The sequence below is a fragment of the Rhinatrema bivittatum genome, unplaced genomic scaffold (genome assembly GCF_901001135.1).
Source record: "Rhinatrema bivittatum unplaced genomic scaffold, aRhiBiv1.1, whole genome shotgun sequence".
Classification (NCBI taxonomy): domain Eukaryota; kingdom Metazoa; phylum Chordata; class Amphibia; order Gymnophiona; family Rhinatrematidae; genus Rhinatrema; species Rhinatrema bivittatum.
Window position 1 is genome coordinate 161,575 of NW_021820708.1, and position 13,798 is coordinate 175,372.

A 13,798-nucleotide genomic window follows, 5' to 3' on the forward strand; every position below is an offset into this window, starting at 1 on the left:
GGAGAGTTCTCACACAAGTGCAAAATAAAATGTAAGCCAACTGCTCAAAAATTTAGCAGCCTTTGGCCCTTATGAATCCATGATAAGAACATTCCGAAGGCAATCAAAAAGCAATAAAGTAATCATAGAAACCAGCAAAAAAAGCCAAAAACAAAAATAGTTTTAAAGAAAAAAAGAATTAAAATGAAAATCATGTGTTGTGGCTTGTCGTCCTCTGTATGCGATGAATCCCCTACCCAGCATTTCCAACATAGGGAGCAAGGGAAAATTCCAAAGCATTTAATCAAACAAACACCACACTTAAAAAGCACAGTCTGGTGGATATGTATAGCTTATCCACTAGAAACCTTTCTGTCTCGAGCCAAAGCATTAGCTTTCATCTCTTGGAAAAGTCCCCCATAAAAAAAACCAAAAAATGCCAAAGCATATATGCACTTCCACATCTTGCACATAATGTCCAAAAAAATAAATATCTACCAATCAAGGACCCTTTAATCCAACCTCATGGTGAACTCAGGCATTCCAACAGTTTCAAAGCTTGATCCTTCGTGGTAACAACGGTAGCTGTACCCTTGTGAAACACTTTAAGCTTTGCGGGGTATAGTAGCACAAACTTGACTCCCTTCCTACGAACAAATTGGTGTCAATGCCTTACTGCATTCAGTCACTTTAGCAGAATAATCATTAAACAAAAGAATTTTGGAGCCATCATGTTGAATCTGGTGGTCCCCACCGTGCTTCTTTTTAAATTTTTTTTTATAATTTTTTCTTTATTGAATTTTCAGTTAATCTAACGCAAAATACAGGAAATGATATGAGAATCATAATCTTTAATAATTATAATCAAAAAATAAAAAGTTCTACATAATCAACCATAATTTTGGGGGGAACAAGGAAATATGCAGTCTTACCATAGTATTCTATTCTAAGTGCATATTCAAATAACATAAAATTAAATTATAGTAAGGAGAGTTTAATTATTCATTTTGGTTATCATTACTATCTCCTCCAGGTCTCCTATCTGACAAAAAGGTCTCTAGATGGAGAGGGTCAGAGAAACTAAATTTTTTCCCCTGAAAGGGAACAAAACATAAGGATATTTCAAAAATAAATTAACTCCTAATGCTATTAATTTACCTTTCAGGGACAGGAAATGCCTCCGTCTAGCTTGTGTAGATCTAGAGACATCGGGGAAAATTTGTATTTTCTGACCACAGAATGCCAAGTTCTTATTCCTAACAAAAATTATCTCCTATTCTCTATCTCATTCATTGTTCTTGTCAAATTTTCTATATTTTCCATTTTGTTGTATATAGCTAGACTATCCTTAATATGAATACTTTCCGTATCTTGTAATAATCGCACTTTGGCTGCTAACACACCCACACTATTTTCCAAACTGGAAATCTTTTTTGCCTGTTCCTCAATCAACAAACTATTTGAATTAACAATAGAAGATAAGGAAGCATTTACTTGAGAGACATTTGAGTCTAATTTGGAGATCATTAAACAAAGGTCTGTCCTTTGTGCATACATGTCGTTATGACTCTTTATCCACTAGGGTTGAATTGTACAAATTTTTCCGTCATTTACATTTGAAGGAGTTCTTTGGGGATAATGCAATGTTGATGGATTCCTCAAAGTTGTATAAACCTTCTAAATGGTCACCCCCACGGCACCTAGTCCACTATTACAGGCATTTCAGACTTTGGTTCTGGAAGATCTGAATGAGATAGAGAATAGGAGAGAATTTTTGTCGTTCAATCTTGCTAAAGACGAATGGAGTTCTTTAGGTCAATTACGGGAAGATACATCTATTTGCATTGTTGCTGCAGACAAGGGGGGTGGCATAGTGGTGATGAATCAGTTGGATTACCATGAGGAAGTAATGAGACAATTGAACGACAGATTATCTTATGTACAATTGGACACTGACATATCAGAGAATTTACACATTCGAATAAATGAGATTTTGGATCAAGCTGTTAAGGATAAAGTCATTTCTGAAAAGGAATATAGATTTCTTACTGTATCCTGTCCCACGGTAGCATATTTTTATATTCTACCTAAGGTTCATAAATCTTTGATCAAGTCCCCATGAAGACCAATTGTAGCGGGGATAGGTACAGTACTGGAACCCTTAGCTAAATTGCTTGATTATAATTTACAACCTAATGTATTAAACATTCAATCCTATATACGAGATACCACTGATTTCATCACACAATTAGCGAACCTCCCTGAGGTGGAAGATAATTGGATTTTGGTTACAGCGGACATCATGTCCTTATATACCAGTATTCCTCAGAGTGAGGCCTTTAACATCATTGAAACTGAGCTTAGACGAAATGGGCTGTCGAATCGACGTATTGAATTTTTATTGGTTATCGCTGAGATTACCCTTACCTCGAATATTTTCAGTTATAATCAACAATTGTATTTACAGACTAAGGGGATCCCTATGGGGTCCCCGATGGCACCTAGCGTCACATGCCTGTATGTGTCTCATTTTGAACAGACATATCTATTCCTCCCGATGGTACACTCACATTGTTAGTTGGAAGAGATACATAGATGATTTGTTCTTTATTTGGCAAGGTTTAGAAGAAGAACTGGATCAATTTCTAGTGGTATTAAATACGAGTGATGCAAATTTAAAATTTACTGTGACTAAGCACACTCAACCAGTTAATTTTTTGGATACTCAGGTATTCATTCACCAGGGGAGGCTTGTTACCACGGTTTACAGGAAGGTAACGGATAAAAACACATTGCTACACTATGACAGTTATCATCCAAAAAAATTGAAGGACAACATTCCTGTTGGACAATTCTTACGTTATAGATGTTTATGTAGTTCTACTCTAGATTTTAAGATCCAGGCTCAAATTTTGTCCGATAGGTTTATAGCACGTGGGTATACACGGTCTTGTATTAGGAAAGCCTACAAGAGAGCATTGTATGCTCACAGAGAAAATCTGTTCCTGCCTACTAACAAGAACACACCTTCCCGGGTAATTTGTGCGGTACCCTATTCTCGGAAAGTGTTTGATATAAAGAACGCCATCTTATTTATTTATTTATTTAGAATTTTTATATACCGACATTCTCGATACAAATATCAAATCAGATCGGTTTCCATTATAACAAAACAGTCGCGGTTAAGGCGTTACATTAAACAGGGTGTCTGAACAATAGAACATAAGAACATAAGAACATAAGAACATAAGAAAATGCCATACTGGGTCAGACCAAGGGTCCATCAAGCCCAGCATCCTGTTTCCAACAGTGGCCAATCCAGGCCATAAGAACCTGGCAAGTACCCAAAAACTAAGTCTATTCCATGTAACCATTGCTAATGGCAGTGGCTATTCTCCAAGTGAACTCAATAGCAGGCAATGGACCTCTCCTCCAAGAACCCATCCAATCCTTTTTTAAACACAGCTATACCAACTGCACGAACCACATTCTCTGGCAACAAATTCCAGAGTTTAATTGTGCGTTGAGTAAAAAAGAACTTTCTCCGATTAGTTTTAAATGTGCCCCATGCTAACTTCATGGAGTGTCCCCTAGTTTTTCTACTATCCGAAAGAGTAAATAACCGATTCACATCTACCCGTTCTAGACCTCTCATGATTTTAAACACCTCTATCATATCCCCCCTCAGTCGTCTCTTCTCCAAGCTGAAAAGTCCTAACCTCTTTAGTCTTTCCTCATAGGGGAGTTGTTCCATTCCCCTTATCATTTTGGTAGCCCTTCTCTGTACCTTCTCCATCGCAATTATATCTTTTTTGAGATGCGGCGACCAGAATTGTACACAGTATTCAAGGTGCGGTCTCACCATGGAGCGATACAGAGGCATTATGACATTTTCCGTTTTATTCATCATTCCTTTTCTAATAATTCCCAACATTCTGTTTGCTTTTTTGACTGCCGCAGCACACTGAACCGACGATTTCAATGTGTTATCCACTATGACACCTAGATCTCTTTCTTGGGTTGTAGCACCTAATATGGAACCCAACATCGTGTAATTATAGCATGGGTTATTTTTCCCTATATGCATCACCTTGCACTTATCCACATTAAATTTCATCTGCCATTTGGATGCCCAGTTTTCCAGTTTCACAAGGTCTTCCTGCAATTTATCACAATCTGCTTGTGATTTAACTACTCTGAACAATTTTGTGTCATCTGCAAATTTGATTATCTCACTCGTCGTATTTCTTTCCAGATCATTTATAAATATATTGAACAGTAAGGGTCCCAATACAGATCCCTGAGGCACTCCACTGTCCACTCCCTTCCACTGAGAAAATTGCCCATTTAATCCTACTCTCTGTTTCCTGTCTTTTAGCCAGTTTGCAATCCACGAAAGGACATCGCCACCTATCCCATGACTTTTTACTTTTCCTAGAAGCCTCTCATGAGGAACTTTGTCAAACGCCTTCTGAAAATCCAAGTATACTATATCTACCGGTTCACCTTTATCCACATGTTTATTAACTCCTTCAAAAAAGTGAAGCAGATTTGTGAGGCAAGACTTGCCCTGGGTAAAGCCATGCTGACTTTGTTCCATTAAACCATGTCTTTCTATATGTTCTGTGATTTTGATGTTTAGAACACTTTCCACTATTTTTCCTGGCACTGAAGTCAGGCTAACCGGTCTGTAGTTTCCCGGATTGCCCCTGGAGCCCTTTTTAAATATTGGGGTTACATTTGCTATCCTCCAGTCTTCAGGTACAATGGATGATTTTAATGATAAGTTACAAATTTTTACTAATAGGTCTGAAATTTCATTTTTTAGTTCCTTCAGAACTCTGGGGTGTATACCATCCGGTCCAGGTGATTTACTACTCTTCAGTTTGTCAATCAGGCCTACCACATCTTCTAGGTTCACCGTGATTTGATTCAGTCCATCTGAATCATTACCCATGAAAACCTTCTCCATTATGGGTACCTCCCCAACATCCTCTTCAGTAAACACCGAAGCAAAGAAATCATTTAATCTTTCCGCGATGGCCTTATCTTCTCTAAGTGCCCCTTTAACCCCTCGATCATCTAACGGTCCAACTGACTCCCTCACAGGCTTTCTGCTTCGGATATATTTAAAAAAGTTTTTACTGTGAGTTTTTGCCTCTACAGCCAACTTCTTTTCAAATTCTCTCTTAGCCTGTCTTATCAATGTCTTACATTTAACTTGCCAATGTTTATGCTTTATCCTATTTTCTTCTGTTGGATCCTTCTTCCAATTTTTGAATGAAGATCTTTTGGCTAATATAGCTTCTTTCACCTCCCCTTTTAACCATGCCGGTAATCGTTTTGCCTTCTTTCCACCTTTCTTAATGTGTGGAATACATCTGGACTGTGCTTCTAGAATGGTATTTTTTAACAATGACCACGCCTCTTGGACATTTTTTACTTTTGTAGCTGCTCCTTTCAGTTTTTTTCTAACAATTTTTCTCATTTTATCAAAGTTTCCCTTTTGAAAGTTTAGCACGAGAGCCTTGGATTTGCACACTGTTCCTTTTCCAGTCATTAAATCAAATTTGATCATATTATGATCACTATTGCCAAGCGGCCCCACCACCGTTACCTCTCTCACCAAGTCCTGTGCTCCACTGAGAATTAGATCTAAAATTGCTCCCTCTCTCGTCGGTTCCTGAACCAATTGCTCCATAAAGCTATCATTTATTCCATCCAGGAACGTTATCTCTCTAGCATGACCCGATGATACATTTACCCAGTCTATATTGGGGTAATTGAAGTCTCCCATTATTACTGCACTACCAATTTGGTTAGCTTCCCTAATTTCTCTTAGCATTTCACTTTCCATCTCACCATCTTGACCAGGTGGACGGTAGTATACCCCTATCACTGTAGTCTTCCCTGATACACAAGGGATTTCTACCCATAAAGATTCAATTTTGTATTTAGTCTCATGCAGGATGTTTATCCTGTTGGACTCTATGCCATCCCGGACATAAAGCGCCACACCTCCTCCCGACTGCTCCTCTCTGTCATTGCGATATAATTTGTACCCCGGTATAGCACTGTCCCATTGGTTATCCTCTTTCCACCATGTCTCTGAGATGCCAATTAAGTCTATATCATCATTTACTGCTATACATTCTAATTCTCCCATCTTACTTCTTAGACTTCTGGCATTAGCATACAAACATTTCAAAGTTTGTTTTTTGTTTGTATTTTTATTCTGCTTTTTAATTGATAGGGATAAGTTAGAATTTTTTAGCTCAGGTGAGTTTTTAGTTACAGGCACTTTGACTACTTTTCTAATTATTGGAACCTCACTGTCGGGATGCCCTAATTCTAATGCATCATTAGTATCCTTTAAAGATACATCTCTCCGAACCATGCGCTGCTGAGCGACTGTCGGCTTTCCCCTTTGTTCTAGTTTAAAAGCTGCTCTATCTCCTTTTTAAATATTAGATAGTCATAAATGAATCGTCGAACAGCGTTAATAGACGTAACAAAATAAATAAAATAAAATTGAATGATACATGTAACAGCGAACAATGTTAATGGGCGTAACATGAACTAATGAACTAATGCATCTACTAGGGTGTCTTTCATAACATATGGACTGTCCAAATCAGGCGTAGCGGGCCCTAAGGGAAGTGATAGTGATCATGGGTCTTGTAGTGGGCTGTTATGCCCTTTGACCGGTGTCAGAGTGTTCTTGAGATTCCGGGAAGGCTTGTCGGAAGAGCCATGTTTTTAGGTGTTTCTTAAAAGTTTGATGACATGTTTCTTGGCGAAGCTCCGGAGGCAGTGAGTTCCAGAGGGTGGGCCCGGCAATAGAGAATGCTCGTTTTCTTAATGAGGTTTTGACCGGAGGAGCATATAGAGATCCTTTGTAAGCGTATCTGTTAGGTCTTTGTGATGTATGAGGGCGGAGTTGCGTGCTTAGATTGAGGTGGGCAATGCCACTAATGTCCTTGTGGATCATCATTAACGTTTTGAAGGCGATCCTGGATTTTATAGGGAGCCAGTGAAGACCGTGTAGAATTGGTGTGATGTGGGCTCTTTTATTTGAATTAGTGAGTATCCTCGCCGCTGCATTCTGGACCATCTGTAGGGGTTTGGTAGTTATGGCAGGAAGGCCTAGGAGAAGAGAGTTGCAGTAGTCTAACTTTGTCAGAATGATAGACTGAACTACTAAACAGAAGTCGCTGAAATGCAGGAGGGGTTTCAGATTTTTGAGCACTTGAAGTTTGAAAAAACATTCTTTAGTAGTGTTGAGGACGAAAGATTTTAAGTTGAATTGATTGTCGAGTCGCACCCCTAAGTCTCTGACGGAGGGGGAGTGGTTAATGGATGATTTTGCGAATTGTGTTGCGCTTTGGGAGTTGATGAGAGTGTGGTTTTCATCAGGCGAGATGATGAGGATTTCAGTTTTATTTGAATTGAGTATAAGGTTCAAGCTGGATAACAGAATATTGATAGACTGTAAGCAATTGTTCCAGTGTGCCCAGGTTTTTTGCAGGGATTCAGTGATAGGAAGAAGTATCTGAATGTCGTCAGCGAAAATGTAATACTTTAGTTTGAGGCTGGAGAGTAGATGGCAGAGTGGTAGCAGATAAATGTTAAAAAAATGTGGGGGAGAGGGATGATCCTTGCGGGACTCCTCGGTTTGATTTGATTGGGAGTGATTCTTTGTTATTGATCCTGACCTTATAGAATCTATTCTCCAAGAACGATTGGAACCAGCTATGTGCTTCTCCTTGAATTCCTATATCAGAAAGCCGTTCCAGAAGGATGGAATGATTAACCGAGTCGAATGCGGCGGATAGATCGAGAAGGGCGATAAGGTAAGGTTGTTTTCTTTCAAGATTGAGAAGGATAGTGTCAGATAACGATGATAGTAAAGCTTCCGTATTGGCGATTTCCTGAATCCGAACTGGAAAGGGGAGAGTATGTTCTCCTCCAGGTACTCAGACAGTTGTTTGTTTACAAATCTTTCCATCACTCTTGAGATCAAGGGAAGGTTAGCGATTGGACGGAAGTTTGCAGGGTCAGCCGTCGAAAGGTTAGGTTTTTTTTAGTAAGGGTTTCAGGATAGCTATTTTAAGTTGTTCTGGGACCTTTCCTTGAGTTAGAGAGCAGTTAATGATGTCTGCTAACGCTTTGGAAATGGTGTTTGGAATGGATAGTAAAAGATTGGAGGGTATTGCGTCCAATGGATGAGAGGAAGGTTTGAGCTTTTTGAGTATGATTTCGATTTCCATTGATGATGGGGTCTCGAAAGATGTTAAGCTGAATTTCTTGGTAGGTGTTGAGGCGCTGGAAGGCAGTGCTGTCGGCTGTAGGGTAGAGATAGGCTTAAGGAGGTTGGTTATCTTCTTATCAAAGTAGATGGCTAATTCCGTGGCTTTATTGGATGCTTGTTCGTCAGGGATGATAGGTGGGGAAGGTTTTGTAAGAGATGATACAAATGAGAATAAGGCTTTGGAGTCGAATGAGAAGTTGTGAATTTTTTTTGCAAAGAAGTCTTTTTTGGCTTTGAGGATGGCCATCCTGTATGTATTGAGGTGGGCTTTGTAGTTTAACGTTGTGACGGTGGAAGGAGACTTGCGCCATCTGATTTCTTTTTTCTGAAGTTCTTGTTTAAGGATTTTAAGTTCCAGAGTGTACCACGGATGCCTATTGGCTTGAGGTGGTTTCAAGGGTTTCGTGATGGTGGGGCAGGATAGATCTGCGACCTCGTTTGTTATCTTGAGCCAGGAGTTAATAGCTGAGGGAGCATCAGTGAGATCCAGTCGGTCGAGCTCTTTGGTGAGCAGTTTGCTAAGTCTGTCTGTGGGGCAGGGTTTCCTGTATTGTATTGTGGTTGCCGGGTAGATAGGACGAGGCTGGTCTTTAATTTGAAGTTCGGCAGAGATGATGTGATGGTCTGACCACGGGACAGGGACGCAAGTAGGGTTAGTGGCCGAGGATAGGCCATCGTTGAGAAAAATCAGGTCTAGTGTGTGTCCCGCTTTGTGCGTGGGACCTTTGACGATCTGGTTGAAGCCTAAGTGATTGAGCGCTGTAAGTAGGATGTCACAGTTATGGGATAGACGGGAGATGTTTACATGGAGGTTAAAATCTCCCATCAAGATAGCCGGTTTGTCGCGCTTGAAATGTTTAGCTGTAAATTCAATTAATGGTGAGGGATCTGTGTCTAAGGTTCCTGGTGGTGAGTAAACTAAAGCTATTTGTAGATGGTCCGAATTGAATAAGGCAATATTGAAATATTGGCATATTTTGTCTCCTTTAAAAATTTTTGACCAACCTCCAATTTTCGCCATCAAGAAACGGCAATGCTTGCGGGAGAAATTAAGAAGACACAATATAGAATATATAGAGAAGGATGAGATCTGAGGCCAGGTCCCTTGCGGCTCATGTTCCGTTTGACAACATGTATTACAATGTACAAGCTTTCAACCCCCCAATATGTCTTATACGTATGTACTTCCTGAACTGTTCACGTGCGGGAGTAGTGGGGTGGTTTATATAATCAAATGCCCCTGTGATTTAATATATGTAGGGCAAACATGTAGGACGATCCGAGCCCACATTATAGAGCACCGCAGTCGGGTCAAGGCGTTGAAGGAGCATGCTCCCCTAGTTGATCACTGGATAGCATATAATCATTCCTGGGAGGACATTAGATTCATGGTGATTAAGCGAGTCCAGTTGAGGAACGGTGGGGATTTATCTGCCGTGTTGCGGAAAGCGGAACAACGTTTTATTTTTAAATGGTCTGCTACAATGCCGCACGGGTTAAATGGACCTGTTGAGTGGAACTGTTACAGTTTTGGCTGCAGTGCAACCGCCTCACCACCAGGGGTCCCTCTAGTGCTGGCTTCCGGACAGGCCCAGTCCATCTCCTCTCTATGTTCTGGGCTGTCCCTTATAACCCTGCCTGACAGTTCCCTCAGTGCTTCGGCATCGAGCTCACCTGGGCTCCCTGCTCTAGCCTTGCGCGGCCTTCTTCCTTGCTTTTCTTACCTGGCCTACGGGCCTTCTGACCTGCCTTGCCCCGACTACGGTGTGTGGCCTACGGGCCTTCTGTGTGTGTGTGGCCTACGGGCCTTCTGACCTGCCTTGCCCCGACTACGGTGTGTGGCCTACGGGCCTTCTGTGTGTGTGTGGCCTACGGGCCTTCTGACCTGCCTTGCCCCGACTACGGTGTGTGGCCTACGGGCCTTCTGTGTGTGTGTGGCCTACGGGCCTTCTGACCTGCCTTGCCCCGACTACGGTGTGTGGCCTACGGGCCTTCTCTGTGTGTGTGTGGCCTACGGGCCTTCTGACCTGCCTTGCCCCGACTACGGTGTGTGGCCTACGGGCCTTCTGTGTGTGTGTGGCCTACGGGCCTTCTGATCTGCCTTGCCCCGACTACGGTGTGTGGCCTACGGGCCTTCTCTGTGTGTGTGTGGCCTACGGGCCTTCTGACCTGCCTTGCCCCGACTACGGTGTGTGGCCTACGGGCCTTCTCTGTGTGTGGGTGGCCTACGGGTCTTTTGTGTGTGTGTGTGGCCTACGGGCCTTCTGACCTGCCTGCCCTGACCCAGCCTGAACCTAGACACTGCTTCCTGCTGCCTGCCCTGACCCAGCCTGAACCTAGACACTGCTATCTGCCGCCTGCCCTGACCCAGCCTGACCCAGACACTGCTATCTGCCGCCTGCCCTGACCCAGCCTGACCCAGACACTGCTATCTGCCGCCTGCCCTGACCCAGCCTGGACCAGACTCTGCTTTTGCCATTCCTGTCTCTCTCAACCTGGAGCCACCCTTCTGGGTGGTGTTCACGACTCCTGACCGGAGCCCAGCCGTAACAGTATGCCGAAGCCATTTACATTGGGAGAGACAGAAAGGACTCAGTATTCAGACGGTGAGTCTCCATGCTTTATTATCTGTACCATTTGTCAAACTCTGAATTATCCTACATACCTGAACTGTTTAGCTTGTCAGCTCTCGGACCAGGAGCACTGGATTTGCAGCAACTGTCACAAAAGAAATGTGTCTGTATACCAAGAATGCCTTAATTGCAATTCTCCCAAACCAGGCTGGTGGAAGTGTCTCTGTCTTCCTTGTCTTTTGCCTCCAGGCAAACCCTGCCCCCGCTGCACAGCTAACGGGCCACCGTCTCCTCATAAAGATTCAGCCAGAGCTATCACACTTTGCCCTGCTTCTGGCTCAGCTAGAAATGTTTTCACCCTGGACAATTTACTAACAGAAGATTGTAGCATAACTTGTCACAAAACTTTTCACCAAAATGCAGCTTATACTCCAAGAAAACAAAAAACTTACCTGGCCAAGAGAACTTCTAGGACTTCCGTTCTAGGAGAGCAAGCACGAAAACAGATGGAACTCATTAGCCCGAGCAGGGCTCTGCTTCCCACAGCTGCTGAACAGCCTGTAACGAGCACCTTCCCTAGACGTCCTAGAACTGCTTGTGCCTTTTCTAAAATGCTCCCCGAGAAACAAAATCAGGAGCTTCAGACTTTGGCTCGAGGTATCAAGCCCTTGGCAGTACAATCTGTGTCTTCCATGTACACTACTGCTAACCGTGCTGCTCTGCCATCTGAGTTTGCTGCATCGCCCCAAGAAGGGGCCAAGCCTGCTGCATCACCCCAGGAGGGGGTCAAGCCTGCTGCATCGCCCCAGGAGGGGGCCAAGCCTGCTGCATCGCCCCAGGAGGGGGCCAAGCCTGCTGCATCGCCCCAGGAGGGGGCCAAGCCTGCTGCATCGCCCCAGGAGGGGGCCAAGCCTGCTGCATCGCCCCAGGAGGGGGCCAAGCCTGCTGCATCGCCCCAGGAGGGGGCCAAGCCTGCTGCATCGCCCCAGGAGGGGCCAAGCCTGCTGCATCGCCCCAAGAGGGGGCCAAGCCTGCTGCATCGCCCCAAGAGGGGACCAAGCCTGCTGCATCGCCCCAAGAGGGGGCCAAGCCTGCTGCATCGCCCCAAGAGGGGGCCAAGCCTGCTACATCGCCCCAAGAGGGGACCAAGCCTGCTGCATCGCCCCAAGAGGGGACCAAGCCTGCTGCATCGCCCCAAGAAGGGGCCAAGCCTGCTGCATCACCCCAGGAGGGGGCCAAGCCTGCTGCATCACCCCAAGAGGGGGCCAAGCCTGCTACATCGCCCCAAGAGGGGGCCAAGCCTGCTTCATCGCCCCGAGAGGGGTCCGATCCTGCTACAACGCCCGGAGAGGTGTTCCAGCCTGCTGTTTCATCCCGAGCGGGGCCCGAACTTGCTGCACTACCCCGAGAAGAGCCTGCTAAACCGGTCCTGCTGCCACCCCCGGTGGGGCTCAAACCGGTACCACTAACAGACTTTCTAACTCAGCCATCTGAGCCTGTTGACTTGCTCCAGCTGTGGTTGCCCTCGGAGGGGCCAGATTTCATCTTTGAATACCCCCTGCTAAGATGGGACCCAGGAGGAGGGGGAGGCCTTGAGGAGGGGGTACTGTTACAGTTTTGGCTGCAGTGCAACCGCCTCACCACCAGGGGTCCCTCTAGTGCTGGCTTCCGGACAGGCCCAGTCCATCTCCTCTCTATGTTCTGGGCTGTCCCTTATAACCCTGCCTGACAGTTCCCTCAGTGCTTCGGCATCGAGCTCACCTGGGCTCCCTGCTCTAGCCTTGCGCGGCCTTCTTCCTTGCTTTTCTTACCTGGCCTACGGGCCTTCTGACCTGCCTTGCCCCGACTACGGTGTGTGGCCTACGGGCCTTCTGTGTGTGTGTGGCCTACGGGCCTTCTGACCTGCCTTGCCCCGACTACGGTGTGTGGCCTACGGGCCTTCTGTGTGTGTGTGGCCTACGGGCCTTCTGACCTGCCTTGCCCCGACTACGGTGTGTGGCCTACGGGCCTTCTGTGTGTGTGTGGCCTACGGGCCTTCTGACCTGCCTTGCCCCGACTACGGTGTGTGGCCTACGGGCCTTCTCTGTGTGTGTGTGGCCTACGGGCCTTCTGACCTGCCTTGCCCCGACTACGGTGTGTGGCCTACGGGCCTTCTCTGTGTGTGGGTGGCCTACGGGTCTTTTGTGTGTGTGTGTGGCCTACGGGCCTTCTGACCTGCCTGCCCTGACCCAGCCTGAACCTAGACACTGCTTCCTGCTGCCTGCCCTGACCCAGCCTGAACCTAGACACTGCTATCTGCCGCCTGCCCTGACCCAGCCTGACCCAGACACTGCTATCTGCCGCCTGCCCTGACCCAGCCTGACCCAGACACTGCTATCTGCCGCCTGCCCTGACCCAGCCTGGACCAGACTCTGCTTTTGCCATTCCTGTCTCTCTCAACCTGGAGCCACCCTTCTGGGTGGTGTTCACGACTCCTGACCGGAGCCCAGCCGTAACAGGAACGTATTTGTATAATATATACAATTCTGTGTGTGAATCTGAGGGAGGCATGTTTTCCTTTAATTTGGGCTGAGAGGTTAGTTGGGGGCGAGCCCCTTTTGGAGTAAGTATATATACTGTATCTTAAAGGATTATGCGTCATCACGCCTCATTTGAACGCCAGGAGTGCGTCAGTTCTGGGTAAGGGTAAATCGTAGCAGTTGGAAGACGGCGTGGGTAAGCATATTTATTTATTTATTTATTTATTAACTTTTATTTACCGACATTCGTGAAGCACATCATGCCGGTTTACAATGAACTCAAGCGGGAAATACAATAAACAATATAACATTGATCACAAAAACAAAAACAAAAAAATATAAATGAACCAAAGGAGCAATAAAATAAGGGAGGATAGGGGAAGGAGAGGTGGGGGAGGATAGGCAGGGGGGCATGG